This window comes from Carettochelys insculpta, chromosome 21, assembly GCF_033958435.1.
Source record: "Carettochelys insculpta isolate YL-2023 chromosome 21, ASM3395843v1, whole genome shotgun sequence".
NCBI classification, from domain to species: domain Eukaryota; kingdom Metazoa; phylum Chordata; order Testudines; family Carettochelyidae; genus Carettochelys; species Carettochelys insculpta.
The window spans coordinates 20016111-20035994 of record NC_134157.1 but is presented as its reverse complement, the minus strand read 5'-3'; the positions used below and the strand labels follow the sequence as shown (position 1 = coordinate 20035994).

The 19884-nt window shown below is 44.4% G+C and overlaps 2 protein-coding genes across 2 annotated transcripts in view; both read right to left on the bottom strand.

Annotated features, from left to right (window-relative positions):
* The window catches only part of CAMSAP1 (calmodulin regulated spectrin associated protein 1), a 53016-nt gene extending 51100 nt beyond the window's left edge, over positions 1–1916 (bottom strand). Inside the window, exons 1-2 of the mRNA XM_075015779.1 lie at positions 558–1916; positions 24–90 (exon numbers count right to left, since the gene is read on the bottom strand). The gene's annotated coding sequence lies outside the window, so the exon portion shown is untranslated. The remainder of the gene's footprint in view (positions 1–23; positions 91–557) is intronic.
* UBAC1 (UBA domain containing 1) overlaps positions 1916–19884 on the bottom strand; it is a 60108-nt gene continuing 42139 nt past the window's right edge. Inside the window, exon 11 of the transcript XR_012648394.1 lies at positions 1916–1943. The gene's annotated coding sequence lies outside the window, so the exon portion shown is untranslated. The remainder of the gene's footprint in view (positions 1944–19884) is intronic.

The following is a 19884-nucleotide window of genomic DNA, read 5'->3' as shown; positions in this document are numbered from 1 at the left end:
CCCCTTCCTGCATGGGTGGTTACCTTTATCTGGCAAGCTGTTTTCCTCGTATCCTTTCCTTAATCTCAGCACAACCTTCTTACCTCTCTGCTGTGGGGGGTGGAATGGGAGAGTGTCAGTAAAACAACAGATTTTACCATTGTCATAGCATTAGGTTTTAATATCATCCTAAAACATATACTAGATCAAGTTAGAAAACAGCTGTTAAAATTAAATTATACAGTGTAATTGTCTCACTGGAAATTTTAAATAAATAAAATGGTATTTAAGACACCACATTGGCAAATGGGACTTGATAATTCCCCATGACATGAATATGAAAAAAGGAATTATGCAGGGCCTTACTTCAGATGTTGCCTTGACAATTTTTAAAATGTATTTTTCTCCCTCCCTCTTCCCCCCATCTACAAAATCATATCTCATGGAAGTTCATTATATGTCCATCCTTTAGGAAGATAGATCAGAATAATATTCTTGGTAATACAGGAAGAATCATAGTGCAATTATCAATAAAAGAGGAACAGTTCCTACAGCATAATGCAATAATTGGTTATTACTTAGCTTCTGTCCCATAATACATAAGAAAGATGTGATAGAGTGTTTTCTTTATGCTTCCAGAAAATAAGAGTGGACCACCTGCAACAAACAGATGATTTTGCAGGAAAACGTGTGAAGATGTTGTAATAGCACAGACAAAATAGGCAAATTGTATCCTAATCCATTTAATAATTATTTAAGATATACAGTGTAAACAAACCCCAGAAACTACACTAATGGGACCCATGCAGTTATCTAGACATTTTCTATTTATTTCTCCCTCACTCTAAATGTGGTATATTTCAGACTGTCACCATAGTAACACTTACTTCAACACAATTTTCACTGTTTTTAACCCTGGAGGAACATCCCACCAATAGTATGTAGGGGACAGTCGTGGTCCCACTGCAGCATCCCTCTTGTATACTAACTAATTGAAATCAATGGATTTGACTTTGCTGGTAAGTGACTGTTTGCAGGTCTACAGTACCCCGAAAGATCAACCTACTGAAGGTCAATCTTCTGGGGTCCAATTTTGCACAGCTAGAAGAGGCACATGAAATCTACCTCTCAGGGGTCGTAATCGATCCCTGTACTCCTTGCAAGATGTGACAGGAGACTTTCCCCTCTGAAGACAGCCAAGTTAGCCATGCACGGATATGTCAGTTTTAGCTATGCAATTGCCATAGCTAGAATTGCATATCTGTGGTCAGTTGTCACAGAGAGGTAGCTGTGTTAGTCTGTATCTTCAAAAAAGCAGTCATGTAGCGCTTTAAAAATGAACAACATAATTTATTAGTAGATAAGCTTTCGTGGGACAGACCCACTTCTTCAGATCTGGAAATTCTGATCTGCAGTCAACTTTCTTAGCCTAAGGGATAGTGTGGAAGGTGTTGACTACCAACATGTTACAGAAAGGCCAGGGCACTTTACTACCTTCTTGTTCATTGTGCCAATACACTCAAGATCTGACTCAGAGTAATACTTCTACTAAGCACTTATCCTCAAAGAGCTTTACAAATATGAATGAATCAGTTATTGGAAAGGAAGCTGTCCTTTTCCCCTCTTTTTCCTCTAATTCTTTTCTCCCCCCACTTTCCAATTCTCCCTTTTGCTTTACCAAATATGAAGACGTGATTTTTCTCACTCAGAATTGTAATAGTACTTAATAATTAGAACTTTAATAAAATTTAAAACTCACTGTTTTCTTTGCTAAAATGGGCTCTATTAAATAAAAAGTACCTTGCATACCATTGGTTCGTGTGTTTCTTATAGCGGCAGAGTTGCATCACTTTGTTTTTCAGGAGCGTAATGATGCAACAAACCAGTCTGGTTTTCCATAAAGATTTCCATAAAAGATTTTTTTAGCATTCTACTTTTGCCAGTCTTGTTTCTCCAGTCCTGCCCTAGAGTTAAGGGCAGAGGTTATTATTTCCTGTACGTTTGGAAAGATTTTTGGGTGTTGTCACAATCTAATCAAAAAACATTAAATCAAACACAGCCAGGCAATTCTCAGGTGGACAAAATAGAACCCACATACTTTAATCTCTTTTTGGTGGGAACTGTTCTCTTGCTTTATATTAACTATGTACTGTGTTAGTCTGTATCTGCAAAAACAGAGGATTCCTATGGCACCTTAAGGACTAAGATTTATTTGGGCATAAGCTTTCACGGACAAAGACCCACTTTGTCAGATCTTCATCAGGCCTGGCAGAGTGGTTTTTTTGCCCACAAGAGCTTATGCCTGTATGCATTTTGTTAGTCTTTGAAGTGCCACAGGACTCCTTGCTGCTCTATAGAAATAGTTTTCTTCTGAGCACTTGTTTCCTGAAAGATACCTTGGGAAATAAAATTCTATTGTATTGTAAATGACTATTCCTAACTTTTATATTATTTAAATACACCTGAACCTCTTTAGTCAGGCAACCCTGGGAAATAGGGTATGCTGGATTATGGAATTTTCCAGACCAAGAAGGGCGCTGGGGAAGGGGAGGGGAACCACTGGAAGGGAGGGTACCTGAAGGGGGTGAGAGAGTGAAATACTTACGTGGCACCTTGTTCCTGGGATCACATATGGCCCCACACCTGTCCTGCCCACAACACTGTGGGAGTGTCCATGGAAAGCCTCCTGAGAAGCACATTGCTGTGCTGCCTTCCCCCAGCTGGTGAGTGGAGGAGGAGCAGTAGTGTGCAGAGCCACTTCCTCCTCCTTCTCCAGCATGGATCTGAACCACAGGTGTTCCTAGATTAGGGGCACCCCAAATATGGAGGTTCAAGTGTATTATTGAAATGCAATGAATAATTGCAGGGCGGAAAAATGAATCAAATATCTAACTGAAGTGCCACAGTCCCACGTACTCAGGTCCATTCCACTCTGGGTGGCATATTATAACAATTGGCATGTTTTGAACTACATGGTAGCATCTTCATGCCAATTCCAGACCACCTTGTTTGTGCACAGAGGTGTACAAATCTCAGAACATTGGCACACAGCAGTTCTAGTTAAACACCCCTGCACTCATATATCAGATATCAGGAATATCCAGGTTATTCTCAGCAACAAAGGTCTACAATGCACTAAACTATTACCTTTAGAAATTAAGTAGACTCCTGCCAACTTCTTTCTAAGGCTTATACAACAATTTTTTTTTACTTAAATATTCTTCATTCACTGAACAATTCTGTATAGAGGTGGCCATAAGAGTGGGAACAAGACTGGGGCAACTATGTTCCATTCTCACTGTGGGATGTGTAAAGACAATTTCCCAGCCAGATCTTGAGAAAGCACATGTTCTGTATCGATAATTTATTTCACCGAGACATTTGTAATCAGTTTCTACAATGGCCTGGGATGCATATGTAATATTTCTAGAGTTGGATTCCATTTCTACATTATATGAGTAGTCCCTGAGCAAAAGAATAAAGAGTAGAAAACAAATGGCCCTGGAGCAAGAACATAAGACTAGAGCTCCACTCCAGGGGAACAATAGGCTTCATAATGTGTGTGAGTTAAGATCAAGTGGTTTACAAAGAGAATCAAGAACCTCAGAATGAAGCTGAGCTGTCTCTCTTTCTGAGGCCATTTATGAATATAACAAGGGTTTTTGTAATACATAATAAGGGAGAAGACCTTTACAGAAAGCATTAGTATATTCTGCAGCATTTGCCTTAATTGCTTCAGGAACTCTAATATGAGCTGCAGATCATGTTGAATAATACCGAACAACATATTTTCCTCTGAAAGGCAGGCTTGGATCCAGAGATGGGAACAGGATAGAACCTTCTACCTTAACCTCATGGGTCTGAATTAAGCCCAGGCTCACACTGAGTAGCAGTAGCTACGGGATGGCTATCAAACAGCCTGCTGAGCGTATTGTGCTTGGTGGTCTGTCTGAACTAAAAGACCTGAATAAGTCCGGGGGAATGGACCCCTACTAGTAGACCCTTTCAACACAAAGTTCAGGCCAAATGACACCATGGCATAAACCTCTGAAGCCACCTCTACACAGCATTCATTCACTAAGGCATCACTTCCTTTTGGATTAGTCATTCCAAACTAAAATCCCTCTTCTAGCCCTTTCCAACCTGTGAAGTAGCTGGATACTAACATTGTGATTGGGATACAGCCTGCATTTAAACTGATCTCCTCCAATGATCTGCAGTCCAGAGTTTCCAAATACTGAGCCCAGTGTGCTGCAGTTCAATATAATGGCAGGCTTGCTATTGAGTTTAGAGGGAGCAGGACTGGGGCCTAATCCATAAACAAAGCACTAGACAGACACTGGAAAGTATCTCCAAGTGCAAGGTGCACCCCTTGACTTGCTTTTCCCAATAGGCTCTACTGGAAGGTGCTCAGATACCATGGTGAGGTGGCGGCATAAGAACCTACATAGAATAGAATCTTACTGCAGATTATCATATACCATAGAGACAAGCACTTATGCTTTAAATGCAATGATTTGATTGACTTGCCCTTGCATGTGGAGTCAGTCTTGCTCACTATTTTTAGCTTTCATTGCATTTGGCAAAATAGTCATCCATTTTTTATTAAGTGCTTGCAGATTCCTTTACTGCAGCAGACAACTTGCTGCTGGAGGAATCCTTCACTGCCTAATCCTGTCCCATCTCATCCTGTTTTTCAATCACGCCAGAATAAATACTATAATGAATCAAGCTTCTGACACTCTGCCAACTTCCACATGCTCAGTTTCGAGGCTGTTACATATGTTGCCACAGAAAAATGTTAACATGCAGCATTATTCACTGAATGACTCAGACTTATCAGCCTTACCTTATGTCATATACAGAGTAGTCCACAAGCCTTCTTAGTTATAGGACACTTAGATATTGCTCTGCACTTAACACATTCCACTGGAGAGCCGACCACCACCACCACCAAATCAAATTCTGCAGCTAAATCTTTTAACTGAATGCCTTTTCCATTCCCCATCTTTGAATGGCTCAACTGTATATAAAGAGGCCCATGAAAAGACATCAATGTTTGAAGACTATTGAGGTGCTTACAGCTTTAACCCCTGCTAAAGTGCCATGGAGTAGATAGATTCTCTTCCCAGGGTCAGTGGAGGACACCTTCACAGCAAATAATTTTGGCTCAGTTATAAACAAGATTGTACAGTCTGAGTTTTACACAGGTGAAATGCTCACAGAAAGGATTAAGAATGTTGCCTGCACTGGGATAATAGGGTCTGGCCCTGATTGCCAGTTGCAAGCCCCTCTTTCTGGACAACTTGTTTTTTAAACCCAAAATGTCTGCAAAGCTTCTGGGTTCACTGCACCTGGGTTTTCATGATCAACTATTTATAAACTACTGTAAAACTGAGAGACCTGAAGAAAGAGCTCTGTGTAACACAGAAGCTTCTCTTTTTATCTACAGAAGTTATTCCAGTAAATGATACTGCCTCTCCCAGCATGTCTCTGTAAACATTTGTGGGACTATACAAGGACAGGTCTGTGCCAAACAGAAAACAAATCAACACTGAGGGGTTTTTTGTAGTAATGAGGGAACATGAGGGTTCCTTTCAGATAGGCATACAGGTATTTACTTGAATGGCTTTCGGTTATTGCATGTTCATCTAATAACAAGGTCAAATATGGAGTAATCCATTTTTTTAACCTTCTATATTTACTACTGTTTCTACACAGTCTGAGTGACTGGCTCCTGCTTGAGAAATTATTTTTGGAGTTTCTTTTTTTTATGCAGAAGTGGTGGTGCTCATATATTCTCTGATAGCTAAAGTGTCTCTTTTATGCCAGATTTCAGCCTGGTACAGCTGCTTCACTTTTCAGCATGTTCTTAAAGAGATGGAGGGTACAGGTGATGCAGGTATTACAGGTGATATTCGTGGGGCAAGGATTTTCCATTGGTCTAGGAAGCACACCACTGGGTCCAATGAAATAATCACTGCTCACAGAACTCATCCATGTGCTTTTGGTCTGCCCTGGTGAAAACTGCATGTGAGCAACCTGAGAGGAATTGACAGAGCTGAAGGCAGGAAGACAGAGCGGCATAAACTCATGATATGCCCTCCCTTAACTTGTGGTATTAGATCCCACACTTTCAGGAACAGCATGTTAAATAAGTATACTGAAAAAAAAAGGGCTTATTTTAAGGAAGTTAGATTAGCCCCTCATCCCTGGGCTTATTTGTTTTAAACTGCAGGACAGGGAAACATTAGAGAAGAGAAGCCAACATTTGAAGGCAAATCAGGTGCTAACTCACAACCTCCTCTTGCACTGAGAATCAGGCAGTTAGACCCCAGCCCCCTTGCAAGAGGCCCTCTGACTCCACACATCTGCCATGAATTGGATTCTCTGTGAAGGATCCAGGCCTAACTGACAGATTTCTCCCCACACCACGCTTGTCCTGCTTCCTGTTCTTGCTTACAGCAGGGATACGCTAAGGCAGGGGTCAGCAACCCCTGCCACTCTTGGCACACAAGATGCTCTTCAGTGGCACATGGGGAAAGCTCAGGCCTGCCCCTCCTCTTCTCATGCAGTGGAGGAGCAGAGAGGGATAGGTGAGCCTGGACCTGGGCTCTGGGCCTGTGCTGGCCCCTCTGCAGGAGTGGTCTGGCTGCCCAGCTCTGGCATGGCCCCGAGTGCCCATGGAGGGGAGGAGGTAGGGGCACTGGGCACAGAGGGACCCTGGCAGGGGCTGACCCAGACCCCCCGGCTTTCCGCCAGAGTTTGAGGGTCAGAGGTGTCTCATGTCCACCCCTCTCCCCCACACAAGTGGGGCCAGGGCAGGAGTGTCTCATATTATCGTTTCTGGGACTGTACATGGAGGTCAAATGATCAAATTTCGGCACTCCACCTCAAAAAGGTTTCTGGTCCCTGCTGTTAGCTGTAGTCTTGTGGCTGAAGGGCAGCACTGGCTGTTACTGGATCGGTGTTTTATTTCCAATCCTGCCACAGACCATCTGGGAGATCTGGGTCACAGCTCACAACCTCACCTGGCCCTGTTTTGCCACCTGCAAAAAGGGAATAATCTTTCCCAGCCTGCAGAGCAATGTGCAGGGGAGCATGTGAGTGCTTTCAGACCCTTGGGTGGAAAGTGCGGTAGCAGGGTAAATTACTCACACTATTAACTTGGGCCTTTTCCGCCTGTATCTTCACAGTCTCCTTAATCACCTTGTACTCCAGCGTCGCCCTGCAGCTCGGAACCCAGCCTGCCTGTGACGCTTCCCGCAGCTGCTCACCGACCCAGGCTTTGGCCTCCAACCCACATTCTCTGACTCATTCCCAGTGAATGGCTGCTGCAGCAAGCGTGGTGGATCAGAGCACATGGGCACAGCAAGCATCCCCATGGCAACCGCAAATGGATCATGATCATTTTATAAGGTGACATCACAAAACATGGAGAGGGAGGGGGTGAAGGGGAGAAGTATTGCCAGGCAGAGCAATCTGCCTTATGCACACAATAGAGATAGCAAAGAGCTCAAGCACACAGAAGTGCCCTCTGCCTCTACTTGCAGCAGAGACAGAATGAAAACAGCAAGTGGCTTGGTGGGATTCTTTTCCCTTGTTCATTAAAGGAAGAACATTATGTCTGAAGAAGACAATTCAATTCTGTTTTCCTCCCCCAGGGTAACATTTTGGTTGCCAGCCAGTTCCTGGAGCATGGAGGGTATTTCTATTTTCTGTGTACATCTGCGTAATTAGGAGGGGCTTAGAATCACTGAATCCATTAAAATGTCTGCTTTGTTCTTCGAGAAAAGCTGACCTCAGGGTGATATTTTCAATCTGTGATGATAAGTCCATCTCCAGGGCAGAATTTAGGATGGGGGATCCAAATAGTACAGCCTCTGAGGTTACCACAGCAGACAGGATATAAGCCTTGCTAACATAACAGATCTTCTGTTCAAGCCTTCCCCCCAACCCCAACTGGTCTGATTTAAAACAGTAAACTCTTTCTTATCCAGCATCTCCAGGACCAGGAGGTTGCTGGATATTCAAATATTCTGGATAACAGAGAGGTATGCCTAGCAATGCATAACACTAAAGAAAAACAAAATTAGTTACTGAGAAACAAACAGAAATGCATGCAGAGTACTTTATTTACTAATAGTAGTATCGTACACTTTAAACATATACTGTATTTGGTATGTTTATTGTATTTTGTTCAGTATACTGTACTTAGGAAAACATAACTAAAGTTTACTTATGGTTAAAATGCCAGTAATTTGAGAGTTCTGGATGACAGACTGCCATACATGAAAGAGTTTACTGTAATTAGGTGGAAACCACCATAAAACATCAACCAAAATAAATTGCTCATTCAAATGCAGTTTTAGGTCTCATCTGCACTCATCTGGAGTAACTAAATCAATTTAAACATGTGCTAGCCCCTAATGTAGACACACTTAAATCAGTTTAACCCTTTACTTACTGTGATGTCACTTGTCTAAATTCCAGAGCTAGGAAGCTTTTAGGGAGAAAACTCTGCATCCCACTAGAGGAGAAAGGGAGAAATCTAGCTACCCACAGGTTTAATTTACATAAATTATAACTTTATTGATCCATAGTTCCAGATAGGCCAGTATCCCCAAACAATGCAATTGTATATGCTAACAGAACTGACTTTTAAGTCAGTGCAGTTAAACCAATGCACCTTTCTACTGTGGCCTCAGACTATTTTCACTGTAGATCTAGGGCATAATTCTACATACCTAGTACAAAAAGGCTGGTCTATGTAGGAAAATTTACCAGTGTTATTATACCAATACAATTATAAGGGTATAATTTCCCATGTGGACACTCTTATCCAAAATAAGGGTATGTTTTCACTACATGGAAGGTCAACATGGTCAGGTTCAATCTTCCAGGGCTCAGTTTCGCATGCCTAGGAGGGACACACAGAATTGACCTATCTGGGAGTGGCAGTCGACCCCTGTACTCCGCCATCTCGTGAAGAGTAAGGAGGGTTGAAGGGAAAGTTTCTCTCGTTGACCTCCCTCTGTGAGGACAGACAGCTAAGTTGATTGTAAATAAGTAAGTTCTGGCTACGCAATTCCCATAGCTAGAATTGCATATTTACAGTCAACTTTAATGTCTAGTGTAGACCTGGGCTTTTATTAATTTCTGTATAAAATAAAAAAAGGCCCTGAAAGTCTGAGCTGTTTGCACAGTGGATAGATATAAATATAATTATATCAATATAGTAAGGCTGGAAAATTTTCCCAGGCAGACAAGCTCAAATTCTCATTTACTCCAACTAACTAGAGTTTGAAGGCCTGGTTCTCCATTGCCCTATGTGTAATTTACAAACAATACCATGCTAATTTGGTCAATTGCACATTTCACACTTATTTTGCATGGTATAATTGATATCCCAAGGCACAGAACAATGAAAAAAAATCAGGCTTTAGGTGTTCAAGGAATGCACACCAGATCATACAGTACTTTGGAATATTTTAATTAGCATGTTGTTACCTCCTCTCTAGCCTTTCAAACAAGAGGTGGCTCCTGTAGTCTAGAGAAATGAATGTACAGGACTAAACTAAATTAGAGTAGTAACTAAGATGCTGTGTATCTAGAAAGAAGAAATGCTGATTTTGTCAATGAGCTAAGGTAAACAATCATGCCTTTAAACATGTAAAGAAAGTTGAAAGTTATTACTGGAGTGATAGTGACCTGATAAGTCAGCCAAGTAAAACAGATAAATTACACATTGAACTCATGGGAAAAGCTAAAGTTTGCTCTAAAAGAACATGACTTGATCATTTAGCAAGTCAGATGGTCTCTCTTGCCAATGCGATATATACCCATCAGGGGTATCCAGAAGATTTTATAAACAAAGCCCTTATCTATGTCACCAACAGTAGTTTTAGTTATTGAACCACCAAAACAGTTTTAAGTACGTGGTTTACATTTTAAATAATCCTCAAGTGGATAGCACATACAGATTCAGTTTTGCTTTCTGCTTCTCGTACATTGACACAATGCTGCAATACTTGGCTGCTGGGGAACTGCAGAACTGTAAGTCCAATCACAAGATTCTCTTCTTGCATTTTACAACACTTTTTCACATGATGCTTATATCTGGCTGCAAATTTTCTGAAAGTCTTTAAGAGCTTTTGATATTATGTACCGAGGCAAGTGGTTATTCTAGCTCCTTGTTGATACCTACACTTATTGTCTTTTTGTGTGTGCACTCTTCCTCCCCTGACTTGTGCTGGTGATGGTAGCCTAGCAACCCCTATTGACGGCTTCCCAACAGTTCTGCAATGACAGCCCCTCCATAACTGATACACTGGCACACTGGTGAAGGCTACTCCACTCCCTTTGCTTAGCCACTAACCCCAAGGAGTAAGAAAGGGCCAAAAGAGAGGAAAGATTTGTTATAGTCTATAAAACCTACTTCTTTCCTTCTTTGTGATTCAAGACCTGACAGTCAGCACCAACAGCCCAACCACTCACTGCATGTGCCATGCTCAGGGCAGCAGGTCTTGCATGTTAAATCATGAAATCCTCATCCTCCATCTCCTTTGAAGAAAGAAAAGTAACATGCAGATAACATCAGGTGAATGGCTGGAATGCCTGATAATGCTGGGATGGGGGTTATACGCCCTCCCTCACAAATGGAACTGAGACAAGCAGCCATCTGTTCAGGACAGGTTCCATCAATCTGACATTTCTGCCCCGGGGTGAGAAATAACTAAACCTATTGTGCCCCAGTCACCTAATTTGTGAATTTCACCATCAAATCTTTATTAGTGGTTATAATGAATGGGAAGATTTAGCAGTAACAATGGCAGCTTTAGGTAAACCCTGCAATGGATAAATCACTCCTTAAGCTGACATTAAAATGAAGGAGGATTAAAACAACATCTTGTTTTTTATGAGAAACTACCCTGCGGATCCTTTTGCTCAGGAGAAGCTGTGAAATCTTTTGATCTACAATGAAAATGTCACATCCTGTGACACATCTTAGCATTTTGTTCCTGGTCTTTTCCTAGGCCGTGCTCTATGCATGACTTCCCTCTAGAGCCTGTGTGGATACAAAATTGGTACCCAAGTCCTTATCTGCAAAATGATCCATGAACATCCACATCTGGGAATGTGCATCTCTGTGGATTTGCAGGGTTCACCTTAGATCCCCATATCCTGCAGGTTCATTTACAATCAAATCTCCCAATGAAGCACTGCAAGATTCAGCCAATCATGCACATCCAGAAGTCATTATGGGGCTACAATCTATTATATATTTTAGAGTGTTTGTGTGCGTGTGCTTGTTGGTGCTATGTTTGTTCAAGAACTCCTCAAACTGTAAGAGCTACCACCACAAAAGGTGGTATGCAGCCTCCTCTTACCCTAACTTAAACCAGGTCAGGGTTTGGTTGTGCCTGGAACATGGGAAATGCCTGAAAACCCAGGATATCCCAGAACATGGAAAGGGAGGGGCACACAGAGGAGGGGTGACATACTTCAGACTCACCACTGGGGGCAGCAAGTGTGGGAATAGCCATACTGGACAGTGACCACTAGGGGCAGCTGCAGCAGGAAAGCAGTGGCCATGTGGCAACCAGGCTCTCCACCTGGCCAGGAGAGATAATTGCCCCTCTACTTTGCCCCACCCCCCATCCACTTGGTCACAGCACCACATAGGAGGAGCACTGCTACCCCCCCCCCCAGCAACTCCCACACAGAATTAGCCTCCCTTCTGAGATGCGGCAACCACAAACCCTGGCCTTGCACCTCACCCAAAGCTCATGCCCTGGCCCACCCACCAACCCACCTCCTGGCCATTCTCCCTGGGGCCAGGAAAACAGCCCCAGCCCTTCTGCTGTGCCGAGGCCAAAGAAAAAAAGCTACAGTCTCAGTTCCAGGCCAGCCCCGCCCCCAGTGCCACTGGGCCAGGGCAAAATGCTATGGCTGCAGCCCCAGCTTTGTACCCCCTGATCCCCACTGCTGTGCCAAGGCTGGGAAAAAGATCTCTGACCTGCCTGGCCTCCCCTCCTGGCTCATGCTGGGGTGCGGGAAGAGCTGGTCTCCTCTTATGTGGCCTTCTTTGGTAAGTCTTTTAGTAACGCCAGAACTAAGTTTGTGTCTTGCGTGTGCACATGGATGCATGTGTGTACAAGCAGGTACAATGATGAATACCACTGCAGGGTTTATTTTGTAACCAAACGGTTCATCATTAAAGAGGGAGGGCAGTTTTAACTGAACCTGATCCCATAACCACACGGCTAATGAATAACTGGTGAGTACATGAGAGGGATGAGGAGCTGCCATGTAACAAGCTCAGCATACTGAGAGGTCGTCATTTGATGAACGTTGTAAGTGACTCAGTCAAGGAAATTATTACATGATAGACAATTAGATTTGTCTGTATGAAATACACCAATCTCACTTAATAGATGGCTCTGGAAAGATGGAACAGGAAGGAAATGGCTCACCAGAGGAGAACACCCCGGTACACACTTGACAGACAATGGCTTAGTTTTAGGCTCCAGGCTAAATTGTGTCAGGCTGAGAGACTGGAGAAGAAAAGCAGTTAAAAAGCCTTCCTCAGGACAAGCAGGGTCAATTGTCAGATGCTGCCCTGGGAGAAACCAGCTGACAGGGGAGAGATTCTGGAGGAGTTGTAAATCATTGGATCTTCCCCTAGATCTAGGGAAGCATGAAGCTTAGGGAAATGCAGTCATGCAGATAGTCTGGCTGACTATTTTCAAGGTCTGGGTTTTCTCTGAAGTGCTTTTGGTTTAGATAATACTGTGCTCTACGGTGGCTGTTTGATTTCTGGGTGCTATTATCACAGCTCCAGAGGGGGAAAAATTCTACAGGGTTTGAACTGAACTCAGACCTTCTGAGAGAATCACTGTTGATACACTGCAATCCAGGGGCCATTCTGAACATGAGATTGGTACAATTGCAGATGCCTGAAGGTCTAAGACTGGGCTTGGGGTAGGGTGTTTCAAGGGACCAGGAGTGGTCAGAGGTGTACTTTGTGCAGTAACTGGGACATATATGGAGTCAGTAGTAAGATGGGGACAGTGGTGAGGTGTCCAGAGCAGTGAAAGCAAATACTGCAGAACAAAAAAACAGAAAAGAGAAAGCCAGCCCAATATTTTTCCAGGATGGGTTACAAGTAACTCAAGGAAAGTTAGCAAGTGGAGGTATGCAGACAGGCAGCTAAATTCTCAAGAGTCAATTACATCAGTTAATGAACTCTGTGCAGATGGTCAGGAAAGGAAGCGAGGACCAGCACTGGGGGTTGAAGTGAGTGCAAAGACATCAGAGATCTGAGATGTTCTTGCTGCCAGGAGTCAGGATGCTGATGGACCAACTTCCTAAGGCCCAGCCACTGGCATGCAGCCAGGCAGCTGGCCACACAGAGCCAGGCCAGAGGAGGTCTGAGATGCTGGCCTTCCTGTGCAGCCAGCCAACCAGGAGGATTTAGCCCCAAAGAGGATGTAAAAGGTACATGCAACTGAATTCACACTTCAGCTATCTGTGTACCTCCTATGGGTGCGCACAGAGTAAAATACAGCCAGATCCACCCTAGAAATGTCCCTGCTTCTGGAAGGGAGGAAGCGTGGCTCATTTCTACTCAGCAGACACAGAACAAAGGGGCTCCAAGGTGTCCATGCGGGGTACAGATTCAGGGAGTCAAAGGACTAGTCCACTGCCAGGCCACACTGACGGAGCTGGGATATTGCCAGAGGGGATCCTGACTCCTGCCCACTCAGGGGAGAGGCAGAGAATGGAACTCAACTTGGGAATGTTTGAGGGCTCACACTTAGCAACAGTTGGGGACCCCTCATTTATGACAGGCGTTACATGGCTAAGGCCTGTCTGCAGGGGGACAAGCCCCTCAGGGCTGCCCCAACTGATGAGAAATACCTCTAGATGCTCTCCAGCAAAAGAAGGGAAGAGCAGCTTCAAGAGTCCTGATATTTTTAAGGCTCTGTCTACATTATGAGGGAGGGGAATGAAGCCCTGCTCCTGTACTCACACCCACCTTAGTTCCTAAAGAACAAACACAAGGAGAAACAGCAGCAGAGCTGCACTAGCAAAGGCAGCAGTAGCGGAGACCCTAGTAAATGCTAATACCTACAGTTCAGCCAGGGTTCCACTGCTCCTATCCTCACGACTGCAGCTTCACTGCTACGTGTACTCACGACAGTTCAATGACAGCCACTACATGTGTACACAGCCAGGGGATCACACCCCCACCCTCCTGGCACATAGTTTGGACAGAGCCTGAGAGCAACAAAATCCCATCAAACCTTCTTCAGAAAGCGTAGAAAAAAAAGCTGTTTTCAAAACTCCTGGGCACATCAACTGGAAAAAAGACAAAAGTGTTTGCTTCAGAAAGGCAGGGGAATAGAACCAAAACCTCCTGTTTAGAAGGGCCAGCAGAACAAGCTCTCTCACACGCCTCAGTCTGCTCTGCATTCTGGGGAGGTTAGGGGGGAAGTTCAGCCTCCCTGACATCTCTGCCCATTAAGATGTTGAGGCTATTTGTGATGCCTTGTCTTCTAGGATCTGCAGTTGCACCACTCACTAGTTACATTCAGGATTATAGCCTGGTCAGATAATGGCTGCTTTTGGTCAGAGGTTGTGGGGGAAAAAGTCTCTTGGAAATGCAGATGTGGCCCAATGTCCTGGCCCTTGAGAGCCTCTAACATGCTCAGAGTGATTATACTTCTATAGAGCTGTTTGGTTAAAGCACAGCACCGGGAGCAGGACTCTCTAGCGCTCTCTTCTGCTCTATCATTGACTCCTTGTCTGATCTTGGGCAAGCAACTGGATCCGTGCTTCCTATTAACCACCAAGTGATCTTACCTGCCTTACAGGGGCCTTGTGATACTGCCAAAGCTGAGTCAGCCCCAATCTGGACGTCTGCTTTGCACAGGTGGAAATCTTACTCATGCAGAACCCTATAGGGCCTACCTGGGTGGACAAGCTGCTTAGAACAGCTCCTAAGAGTACATCTACACTGAGGGGAAGATCACTGTGCTGGCAGTTGATCTTCCCAGGATTGATTTATTGCGCCTAGTGGGGTTGCACTAAATCAAACTGTCCCGGTATTCCCGGCAGTTGTGGAAAGTAAGAGAAGCCAAGTCCATGGAGGACTCCCGCTATGCGGACAGTGGCAAAAAAATCAATTTTAGATAAGTCAATTGGCACATCTAAAACTGATTTTTCCTCCTAATGTAGAGCAGGCCTAAGTTGGAAACACAGTGATCCTTGGCTAAAAGATGCTAAAGTAGTATTAAGATACACACATACCACTTTAAAGCAAATGCAGGACTAACTTCACACATTCAGAAACAAAGATTTTCATAACTGTTTGAGGCATTTCAAATAGTTTTAGCTCAGAACAACGCGGCTAGTGCATTTCTTATGTAACAGCTAAACAAAACCAGAAATACCAAAGCTACATTATCTCTCAGGCACAGGCTTTGTTTATTTCATCTCCTAGCCAGAGATGACAGCAAGAAATATTTTTAGTGAACAAAAATTCTGTGCTAGGCACTGCATTTAACATAGAGCAATAGTAGGAAATTAGTGAGAAGCAGGAGAATTGAATTCCTATCTAATCTAGAAATTACGAAATACTGTAATTTGAACAGCCTTTATTTCTTAGACAGCGATTTGCATGAGGAGTTACACACATGCAAGACTCCCCACTAATGCCTATATGCATGAATCCTCTCGCAGTTTTTCCTATGAAGCCAGGTGTCATGGAACAGAACCCTGCTCAAGTACCATAAGCTTTTATTTTTAGAAAGGGCAGCTATATACAGATACAGTAGTATCTGATAGAAACCTGATAGACATGTTAGCTTAGGAAATTTAACATTGACGAACGGCAGAATTAGAAAGGCCTCACTTTTGGGTCATTTCACCCAAGCAAAGGGACCTGGGGAGAATAATTTACATTTGATCCCACAATGAGCTGAGCAGGGGCGTATGGGTCCTATGGTATGGAGACTTTTGCAAATTAGGACCTAAGCTGACCCTCTTCTGCAATCTTCACCCAGCTGGCTTCTCTCTCTCCCCACTCCAACTCTGTTCTCACATATACGTTTGGCCAGTTATGTAAAAAAAAAAATCCATACACTTTACTTCCGGCTAGGTTGGAAGATGATCTTAAATAGGGGTCAGCAGCCCCTGGCATGCATGCCAAGAATGGCACATGAGCAGATTCTCATCAGCACACAAGGTGGGACTTTAAAAAGTATCACTGGTACTCAGACTGTACATAGAGGTGAAAAGGTCAAATTTCAGCATTGCACCTCAGAAGGGCTTCTGACCCCAATCTGAGATAATTCCAGACTTTTATATTATCAGGCCACAACTAGTGAGACCTCCTTCTCCCTCTGCTGGCAGCAATATTCCTTGACAGCCAGGACAGCAGGACACCACTGAGAGGAGAAGCAACCTCCAGGACCAAGATGCTATGAAGTTCTCTATCCCCTATTTCTACCGTTTTAGAGCCCTGAACAGATACAGGGACGTACAGACAGACTTCATGGAGCATTTTCCTCTTCTTGGGTGCTTGATTGATTGGGGGTTTCCTTCCTTTCCAAAAAGTTTTGTGATTGAAAGGAGGTAAATATTCTTGTTCAACAGAGAGAAGAGAACTTCAGTAAAGCCCAGCAGTCACTGCAAGCAACCTAGCAACAAGCTTTGGCCCGGTGTGGTGGTGGATTTAATACAATTTATTCTGCCCTTAGACCAGCGCTCAGCAACCTTTACCACCTCGTGGCACACGTCAGCACTTGTTATAATTTCACAGCACACCAAATGTATGTAACCCAGTCCTCTCCCCTGGAGTCAGGAATCCCCAGCTCTCCTGCTTTAACTCAGTGCCTGAGACTCACCTGAGCCACCACCACTGCTCCCACTGCCCCATAGCTACTGCAGTTGCCACCAGTTGCAGAGCATTGCACTAGTCCCAGCCCAGTGTGTGTTGGGGGGGAATAGAACTCAGATACCCAACCCCCCCTGCTCTAACCACTAGCCTCCCACCTGCACCCTGAAGGGGATAGAACCCAGGATTCCCAGCTCTAACCACTAGACTACCAACCTCCTATGGGTCGGAAGGGGGGCGCATTACAATAGAACCCAGGATTCCCAGGTCCCAGCACCCTGCTGGGGGTGACAGAACCCAGAAGTCCTAGCATATAGTCCCCTGCTCTAACCAGTAGGATCCCACCCTGCTCTGGGGGGTAGGGGTGGTATAAAACCCAGGATTCCTGGCTCCTAGCCTCCCTCTACTCTAACCAATAGATCACAATCCCTTCCTGGTACCAGGTTTGAACCCAGGGGTTCTAATGCCCAGACCCCTGCTCTAACCACTAGGCTCCCCCTCCCACCTCAGGGGAGGGAGAGGATAAAATCCAAAAGTCCTGGCTCAGAGCCTTCCTCAAATCTAACCATCTCCTGGTTCTGGGTTGAGCCCAAGGGTCTTGGCTTCCCGCCCCCTCCCCCCCCGCTCTAACCACTAGACTAGATGCTGCTGCTCCCCCTCCCCCGCAATTTAAAAAGCCATACCTTTTTGAACTGTGGACACTAGAGCTGGACAAAATACTTCAACAACACTCTCACCAGTGCCAAAGACCAATGTAAAAATCTCTCGGGAGTCTCCTATTCATGAATCCCAAGAATGCATTAGCTCTTTCGGTCACAGCATCACACAGCACTCTTGTTTAACTGAGTATCAATCAGGCACCCCCGAATCTTTTTCAGAGTCACTGTTTTCCAGGAAAGTTCTCCATTCTGTAAATATGGACATTCCATGTTACTGAATTTACATGTTTACTTTGCATTGTATTAAAACACATTGTTTGCTTGTGTCTAGTTTACCAAGTGATCCAGATTGCTCTGAATCAGTGACATCCTTATTCACTATTTCTCCATTTTTGTCATTTGCAAATTCAAGACAGTTACTTAAGGTTACTTTCTGGACTCCTGCTGACCTACAATATTTGAAAACTTCCCAATGAAAACCTTTCCACAGTCCAAATCAGTTGGTTGCTTACTGGAGCTGCTTTAAACTATCTAACTTGTACTGTGGCATGTGGTAGAGGCAGAGGAGAGGAAGAATTTAGGAACTGGGAGCCAAGCCATCCCCTTTCTGCAAAGGATGTATGGAAGATGATGGCAGAGTCCTTATTACATGCTGCAGGGTGCCCATTTCTTCTTTGCAAATACACTTCATTCATTCTCCTCTGTACATTTTGTATAAGTTTTAATAACTCTAAGATACTTTCCAGAATAGCCATCTTGCTTAGCTGTCTCCAAGGGAAAAGGACACAGGAAGACAGAAAGAAAGTCAGTCTTCCATTATGTTCCTAAATAGCTGCAGGATCACTGGTACTGCAGGTGTAGCAGCAGCATTTTAGGTAACTCATATCGAGTGCTTAGTCTGATGCATTCCACCTTACTTCTGAACTATTCCTATTTATTCTAGCTCCATTTCTTTCTAGCTTATTTGCCTGTCCGGCTTTGTCGACACTAGCCCTGAAGATTTACCCGCTCAGGGTCAATCTTCCAGGGTCTGATTTTGAAAGTCTCATAGGGACACATGAAACAGACCTCTCAGGGGTCATAGTCAACCCTTGTACTTCTTGCAAGGAAGGTTGATAGGAGAGCCTTCTTCAGTAGGGTTGGCCAAGTAAGCTGAGTGCAGATACATTAATTCTAGCAATTGCCCTAGCTAGAATTGTATATGTGCAGTCAACTTACTTTGCCTAGTATAGACATAGCTTCAGTCTGCTGTGACATGGCAGAGCATGTGGGATAAGACTTTTTTTGGCTCACCTGATCAACTAAGATTCAGAATAATCACTGGAAAGCAAAAATTAATCCTATGCAGAAAGCCAGCACAAGGTCTATGCTCCATTTAAGCCCTTAGGGTGAATTTCACCCTGAAGAAACCAAAGCAGAAGGAGGAATATTTCCCAGAGGCAGAAGTGGATTATTGGTATGTTACTGTGCTACTCACTATCTCTTCCAAGTTTGTTCAGCAGTAAGACTGGTCTGTTAATGAACCATTTACCGGTAGGCACACAGTCCTAGAACCCTTCCAATACAGACTGGTCAGTAAAGAGAAGTTACTCATCATAGTAATGGTAGTTCTTCGAGATGTCCCCCCGTGGGTGCTCCACAATAGGTGTCGGGCTCGCCCGGCGCCGCAGATCAGAAATCTTCCAGCAGTTTCTCCTGGATCGCGCATGCGCTGGCGCGCACCGCTCCCTTGCACATCCCCAGCCACGTGCGTGATCCGATCCCCGCCAGTTCCTTGACCAACTGCCTCGGATGCTCCTGAAAGACACTAGACAGAGATACGAAGCAGGGAGGTTGGGCAGGTAGTGGAGCACCCACGGGGACACATCTCGAAGAACCACCGTTACTACGGTGAGTAACTTCTCTTTCTTCATCGAGTGTCCCCCGTAGGTGCTCCACAACAGGTGACTACCCAGCAGTAACCCAAGAAAGGAGGTGGGTAATCGGTTTATGTGCAGCTTGCCCCTGAAAGGACTGCTGTCAAGAGGCGGGTATCCTCTTGGAATACCCGATGTAGGGCATAATGCTTGGCGAAGGTGTCATAGGATGACCAGGTTGCCGCTCTACAGATGTCCTTCAACGCGATGCCCTTAAAGAAGGCTGTTGACGCCGCCACCGCCCTGGTGGAGTGAGCCCTGGGCGGGGCCAGCAAAGGAGTCTTTCGAAGTTCATAGCACATTTTTATACAGGACACAATGTGCTTTGAGATTCTCTGTGAAGAGAGACCTTCTCCTTTTGATCTGAGAGGGAGAGAGACTAGAAGCCTGTCCGTTTTCCGGAAGGACTTAGTTCTGTCTATGTAGA